This window comes from Gekko japonicus, unplaced genomic scaffold (assembly GCF_001447785.1).
Source record: "Gekko japonicus isolate JY-2015 unplaced genomic scaffold, Gekko_japonicus_V1.1 scaffold1048, whole genome shotgun sequence".
Classification (NCBI taxonomy): Eukaryota; Metazoa; Chordata; class Lepidosauria; order Squamata; family Gekkonidae; genus Gekko; species Gekko japonicus.
Window position 1 is genome coordinate 214,468 of NW_015166454.1, and position 7,565 is coordinate 222,032.

General features: G+C 43.1%; 1 protein-coding gene across 1 annotated transcript in view; it reads right to left on the reverse strand.

Moving 5' to 3' along the window:
* Positions 1 to 7,565, reverse strand: part of KIAA1109 (KIAA1109 ortholog) — a 217,015-nt gene that overhangs the window by 192,642 nt on the left and 16,808 nt on the right. Inside the window, exon 2 of the mRNA XM_015412031.1 lies at positions 1,082 to 1,243. The gene's annotated coding sequence lies outside the window, so the exon portion shown is untranslated. The remainder of the gene's footprint in view (positions 1 to 1,081; positions 1,244 to 7,565) is intronic.

Consider the following 7,565-nt stretch of genomic DNA (forward strand, 5'->3'; position numbering starts at 1 on the left):
CAGGGCTGACACTGCTTAGCTTCCAAGATCTGACAAGATTAGGCTAGCCATAGTCAGTGGAGAAATTCCTAGAGTGTCACCACCAACAATATTTCCTTCCCCCACTTTTTCTCCTGCCCCTCACATCTTCAAGCATAGAGTATAGGGGCCAAGGGCAGGGGTTTGTCCGCCACAGGCAGGCAAATTGCAAGCCTACCCAAACTACTCCAGCTACACTTTGTTATGGATTATTTATTTGCTAAATGTGCTTTTTAAAGCTACTTAGCTCATAGATGTTGTCACATACGTTTGAAATACCTTAGAACTGAAGAGGTAACATCAGAAAAAGATGCTGGCCAACTTACTTCCACTATTTAAATTATGTAGAAACCACAACCTAACATTGAGGCCGAGTTCAGGCTGGCAATTTGAAGTGCTAGGGAGTCGTGGCAAAGAAAAACTGGAATACATCTGGAACGGCTTGTTCCCGGTATTCCCGTTCACACTGCAGTGAATGATACCGTGGAGGAAGCGCAAGGGAGCATTCGCACTGTCAGCTGCCCCTGGCGGGCTGTTAGTGTGGTTTCCGTACTCGGCTGTGTGCGCCTATGCACATGGGCACATCAGCAAATAGGGCAAGATCGACTCCACACTTCCACTCGGCACACCGGAACATTCCGGTCGTGTGCATGTGCGCACATGCACCTGCTGCGGAACCAGCTGCCACCTATTATCAACTGCGGGTTGTTCCCGCCTTAGCAAAGCTTGCGTTCACACTCAGGGAAACGGAATCAACGCGCTGCGGTTTGCTACCACTTTAACATGGTATCTTTTAAACTCGGGAGGGAAGTGGTACAAGACGACTTGAGTACGGTTGGGGACGCCTGAAACATGAGCCTGTGTGAACCCACCCCTTTAATCCGCTACTGAAACGCTCCTCAAACGTTTGCCTGCCAGGCCAAACTACCAGTCTGAACGCGGCCTGAGTTAATGAATCTTTAAAACAAAAGGGTTTCCCTCCCCAAAATCTAGTAGAGGATTTAAAACAATTATATACTGCTAGGTTCCAAGATCTGAATAAGAGTAAGGAGGAAGTTACTACCGTGTAGGTCAGAGGTGCCTGAATTGGTGCCACACCTCGGATTAAGTACTTGGCTTCATGGATGGTTCTTTGGCTCAAAATTCATTCCCTTGTTCAGAGGCCAGCCATTGTCTTGCTACAGAGCCTTTCCTTTCCACTGGTGTTTACTGCTGCGATAAGGTACTAGATAACAAAATACATCAGTGAGTTTTTCCCTTGTGGGCACTGAGGAAAGGAATCATGAAACTATTCCAAAACATTTGGACAGCAATTTCCCCTTGCTGTACTTTTCCCCTTGCTGTACCTTTGCCAGAATGTAATAGATTTACCTAAGTAATAGTTATATTTTCAAAACAACACGGTTCTTTGGACGTAACCCTATAAGGCAAAAGATGTTCAGAAAAGCATATTTTTCTAGTTTACAGGAGTAAACTCTGCAGCTGGGGTTGGCAACTGGCTTGCGAAAAAAATGTCCTGAGTCTTTAATAGAGGTTTAATTTGTGGAAATGGACAGCTGAAGCTTTTCATGGCATGGAGTTAAACATCATCTCTTGGCTCTATTAAAAAGACAGGACATGTTCTCCACAACATTTAACAACCCTAGCTGCAACCTATGACTTCACACATCAGCTTTAAGAACTTAATCTGATTCTATTTAAACCCTGCAAATGGGTGAGATCAACAACTGCCCACACATGTCCATTTTCTGTTGTGCCGCCCCCCCCCCAATAGAATAGCATGCGTGAGAAAGTCAGGAAGGCATTCTGGCATTCCACAAACTATGCAAAACAGAATTCTTCAGGAAGGCATTTTTATAAATAGGGATATATTACAATGCAGTGGTTCAAGACAGGCCCGTAGCCACAGTGGGGCATTTGGGGGCAGAGCCCTGCCACTGATGAGACCTACTCCACCCCCAGTGCACTGCGCCCCTTACCCCTGCCCCTCTGCAGCCTCACCAGCACTTCCAGGGAAGCTGCCCTGCTACTTCTGGTCAGTTTCAACCCCCATCAACTGTTACACCTAACAGCTGATGGAGAAGGAGTGAAACTGACCAGAAGCAGCAGGGCTGCTTCTCTTTCCTCCCCCAACCTCCGCCCGCCTGCCGCGGGGGGGGGAGCTAGGGAAGCAGAGAGAATGCATGCCATCTCTCTCTCTCTCTCTCTCTCTCTTCCCCCCCTTCCCCAGCCCCCACTGTGGCAGGGAGGCTGAAGAAGGAAAGGGAAATAACTCTGCTGGTTCTGGTCTGCCCCCATGTGCCCCCCCAACCAAAAAAATTCTGGCTACAGGGCTGCTTCAAGAAGGTACTTTAATAAAAAGACTGGCTCAGTGGATTACACTACTGTGTATCAATATGCCTAATTCTCAACACTGCCTCATCAGTGGATACTTGCATTTGGAAACTGGAGCCATGGACAGACAAGACAGATCTTTCTATATACATGAGAAAATCCCAAGTTTGTAGATCTTTGGCTAAGATCAAATCAAGTGTAGTACACTAGGGAGTTCAGACTCCCAACTAAAAGAAGCACCTGTAGCTTTAAGAAAAAGATGCCCCAAGTGACCACTGCTAGGCACCACAACTGTACTGCCAAGGCTTCAAGCCTTGGTCTCTGTCAGCAAAAAAAGCAGGGGGGAAGGGCCTTTTCCAGGGCTGTTTTGGCCTTTGAGGGACAACTCATGAGGGCCAGGCCCAGCAGCAGCCACTAAACAGTGTGTTACTACACAACTTACAAGACTCACACAGGACTGGCTGCTTGCTAATCTTCAATGGCAACCACCTACTAAACAAGGGACAAAAAAAGGGGTGGGGGAAACTTAACCCTGAAACCTGGGTTCCAGAACCTAAAAAGGTAAGTCTAAAAGAATAGAGGGCCAACAATAAAAACTTAATTATATCGTATGAAAAGGTACATCTATTTATTAACAAAGAATTAAAAAGCATATGAGGGCCCAATCACACCTCATGCAAAAATGCCAATATTTAGCACACAAGGGCCAATGGACTTGACCTGATGCGTTTCGGGCTGTATAGGCCTTCTTCAGAGGTCAAACATAATGAGGAGCATATTGGCTTATAGTACAAGCCAATCATACAATTATGTAACACAGATACAAGAAGGACCAGAAAAGAATTGTTCCAAGGTGAAACCACTAGGCACAGAATAAAAGTATAAATGAGGCCTCCAAAGGTGCAATCACATAACATGTTTCACTGATAATAATTTCCGGTCCAGAAAGTGCCTTCCAAAGATTGTTTAGCCAAAGCGTCCTCAGTAAAGTTGCAAAGTTCAGTGACTCTTTATTCAAAATTCATATCCTAAATTCATATCCTAAACTAAAGCCAGCATGGTGTAGTGATTAGAGTTTTTGACTAGAATCTGGGAAACCCAGGTGCTGTGGAAGCTCACCAGGTGACTTTGGGCCAATCACATACTCTCAGACTAACCTTTCTCAATGGGTTGTTGTGAGGATCAAATAAAAAATATAGTGGTACAGAAAATGTAATCTAACATACTGATCTGTGGGTCAAGCTTTTCTCTAGAATCTTGCTCCTGAAGATAATGTACTTGCTCAGCTAATGTTTCTGCACAGTCTTCATGCATATTCTACATTCTGAAAGTATTCCAAGTTTGACCTCATTATGATAATTTGATATTACTGCACTAAATAGTAAATCATGTTGTAAAAGCAGCTGACATTCTAGCTGATTCTACTTCTAGCATACCTTTGCCACAGCTTAATTCTTCACTGTAATAAAAAACACTTGCTGAACTTTTAAAAATGTTCTACTCAGGCTCATGCTGCGTATCAGAGAACAGAACTGTTTTCTGATAGGCTGGAACATTAAAATGATCTTAACTTTCTTTAAATGATTCTTGAATCTTTTTCATGAAATATTACCAACATATCTGGAAGCTCACTTTACTGAGAGGCAGGATATGAATTTTGAATAAATAAAATGGCCTGAAAGTCGTGTAATTTTAAATAATCCAGTTGAACAAGGAATTTCAAACAATACACAAATACTTCAAGGGAAAATGTGTTCCACTTCCAGTTTATGGAGCAGCAATGGCGGACGTTCTCCCCGAACCGCAGGAGAGCGATCCGCACACCAGCGGCTTGGAGGGGTGCCACCTCAAGTGACACCCCCACGGAGCCTTTGTAATAGGCTCCAGGCCAGAGGGCTTTTGAGGAGTAGTCTCTTCGATGGCATAATGCCAGAGAATTGAGGCTCCCCTCCGCCCTGATGGTCCAGATGCTGTGTGGCCTTTGGGCACTAGCTGGTTTGACCGGGACAAGCACCGGAGATCAAGCGGAATGGCATTTAAAGTGAGCGAGGTCAGAGAAACTGACCGACAATGAACGTGAGTTCAGAATAAACCGGATTATTGTAAAAGCGGATTCCCCCCCTCTGATAAAAGCGGACACAAAGAGGGACGCCTGTTATGTGAATGAACTGATAAACGATATGAAGGGGGAGAGGGGAGGAAACACGACGAGTGTGTTTTGAGAGACTTACTTGATTACCATCATCGTGGGGCGATTTTTCGAGCCGGGAAGAAACGTTAGAAACTATAAACAAATCGGAGAAAATGGCAGCCCAGCAAAGAAAGCTGAAAACGAAACCGCCAGGCAGCCAGAGCCCAAAACCAGAAAAGGTAGCAATTAAAATGCTAGCGGATATGCTCATGCCGGTGATGGAGCAACTAGATGGTATTAACCAGCAATTGACCGTGATGAATAAGAACTTTGCATCTCAGCAGCTCCAGCTGAAAGAAATGGAGAAGAAAGTGGAGCAGGCAACTGAGAAAATTAAAGAGATAGACACCACAAGTAAGAAATTGAAGAAAAGAATGGGAGAAGTTGAAACAAAGAAAAACTTTCAAGAAAGCCGTTTGCTGCAACTACAGATGGAAAAAGCTAACATAATTCTAGGGTTCCAGGGAGTTCCTGAAGCAGAGAAGGAGGACCTGAGGAGGTTGCTCAGCGAGATCATCACTCCAGCAATAGGCTTAACAGCGGATGAGCTGGTAAAAGAAATGGAGATGGCCTATAGGGCATACTCCAATTATATTAAAAAAAATAGCCTGCCTGGAGAAATCGTGGTCAGATTCTCAAGAAGACAGACCAGAGATGCTATCTTAAAAGCGACATTAGCAACTCCACTGAAAATGGGAATTATAACCATCAAAACCTTAAAAGATATTCCATTTGAAATCCGACAAAAGAGGAAAAATTATAAGGATTTAATTTCTTTCCTTCAAACCAATGGAATATCGTATAGGTGGGCGATTCCAGAGGGTGTCATCTTTAAGATCAACGATAAAAGAGAGAAGATAGACTCCACTTTCAAAGCTAAAGAGGTTTTGCAGCGCCAGTTGGGAACGGAGGAAGAGTCCAAGGAAGAGGAAACGAAATCTAGTGACTCTGCCACCTCTGGAATGGAAGAGGACTCTGCTGCAGAAACGGGAGCAGGTGCTGCCAGAGTTGTATATGACTTTAGAGACAGAAAGCCGAAGTAAAGGCAGAAGGACTCAGAAAATAGCCTTTTGAAGCAAAGAACAAGAAGATGATCATAAAATTATCTCATAACAACTAACATATTAACACATAAACATTGAAGCTGAGATAAACAAGAACTCTACAAGTATATTGTGATACTAACACTTATAGTATTAACACTTACACTAACAGGGATAAGATCTCCTCCTCTTGGGGTTTTAGTATAGTATGGTTATCTATTCTTTATCCCTAGATGTAGTTCCCTCCCTAATATTTTCTTTGTAGTTTTGTAGTTTATTGCAAAAATTAAAATATCCCTTCAGGGATTTACAAAAAGAAAGAAAGAAACAAAATGCGTTCCTACTTGATCAAGCAAAGTATGGTGAGTAATAGCTTCAAGGCTAGGAAGTAAATTCTGGAGGGGCAGCAGTATTAGACTTCCAAAGTAAAAACAAGAGTGCTGTGGCATCTTAACAATGAAGAGATTTATCGCAGCATAAGTTTTCTTTAATACAGCTTTCTTGACGAATCAGAACCATTAGATTAGACAGCACAGAAGAGCAGCAGACACCAGCTCCACCACCTGCCATTCCTTCCATCTCCACCTTACAAACACTACATCTGGCTTTCGCCAACAACATGCCAACTCTCAACTGCTTCTGGAAGAAGCAGGATCAGGGCACCTTTTCCAGAACAGCAAGCACTCACTGCTGACACACATTCTTACAAGGCTTGGCAGTCGACAAACAATTGAAACACAGCACACATGCAAAAGGTTATTTCTGTCCCATTTTAAATGGAGAAAGAGAAGGGTCCAAACATCCCAAGTCCAACTCTGGTTCCTTACTGCCACTGTGGGAGCTTTAAATAAGCTCCACTTGTAGCTGTCTCCACATTAGCAAAGTTGTACAAGTACAACTGCTCACCATGTAGACCAATTGATTTTATTCACCCTACTACAAGCATGTACTTCTTCCATCTGTTTTCTTAAACAGGATTTCAGTAGTTGAACAACCATGGCATACAGCCAGGTAGAACAGAGGTAAAGTCCACATACTTACAAAGTGAGGAATTTCAGACAGCCGATATATTCCGGAAGAGGAACGGTTCCCAAACAGTTTCTGGTCTGTCATTTCAGACAGAACCCGTTTTAGAGCCAGTTTCACCCGGTTTCAAGCCGGTAATGATCCGTTTTGAAGTGAACCGGTACAGGGCTGCCATTTCACACAGGGCTTTCCCCTCCCGGAAAAGAGCCGGATCAGAAGCAGTTTGGCATTTCAGACTGCACCGCTTTGTTTTCCCGTTCCTCTTCCGGAATATATCGTCTGTCTGAAAATCCTCACTTACAAAGTGAGCACTGCAGCAAGACCTGGAATGAACTGATCGGCCATTTTAATTGTATTGATTGTGTGACAAAGAATCCTAGGTATGCAGGGATATCTTTATCACCATTCTTCATACTAACCTAGATATGGTAGACTAGATTACCTGAACCAGTTCACACATTAACTGCCAGCCCATGATGTGCCATTACATGTAAGCTGAACCATTGTGACATTCTGCATAACATGAAGTGGAAGGACATAAACATCCCATGGTAACTCCTGCTCATAGTTTTATGTACAATACTAAGATCCTATAGAACACAGCTTTAGAAGGTATTCTGAAGACAAATTTTTAACTTTATGGTTTCTGTAATGCACAGTCAATTTTCAGATGTATTGGCTATGCAGCAGTTCCCACCATATAAAGTGTGAACCAAAATTTTAAATAAAAGCATACAAAAACACAGCACTGAATAAGCAAGATCTACAAACTCATTGGAAATCCTGAGTAACTGTAACATTTGGGACTTTGAAAGCCTGCCTACAAAGAGATGAAAGCCATAGCTACAAAACACACTGCTTCTTTAAGATAAAAATATAAACTGGGTATAATGAATTACTGAAATTTTTCATCGCTCCCAGAAAAAACTCCCCACACACACATACATCCTTTT